We start from the raw sequence: 214 nt of genomic DNA, 5'->3' as shown, positions 1-214 counted from the left end.
GGGCATGCATTGTCCTGATGAAGACTTAACCTATTACAAATAAATTACTAATGTTTGTCATACAGTATTATCAACAGGGTAATTTCTGTGATTAAGGAGTTTACAAATTCTGGTCTATATAAAATATTGAATAATATGGGATACTGAGCTTTTAAAGAGCCTTTGAATTCTAACTACAGCACAACCAACTCATGAATGGTTTTTAAAAATTTTA

This window comes from Gavia stellata, chromosome 6 (genome assembly GCF_030936135.1).
Source record: "Gavia stellata isolate bGavSte3 chromosome 6, bGavSte3.hap2, whole genome shotgun sequence".
Classification (NCBI taxonomy): domain Eukaryota; kingdom Metazoa; phylum Chordata; class Aves; order Gaviiformes; family Gaviidae; genus Gavia; species Gavia stellata.
The sequence above is the reverse complement of the archived record's forward strand: the minus strand, read 5'-3'. Positions refer to the sequence as shown.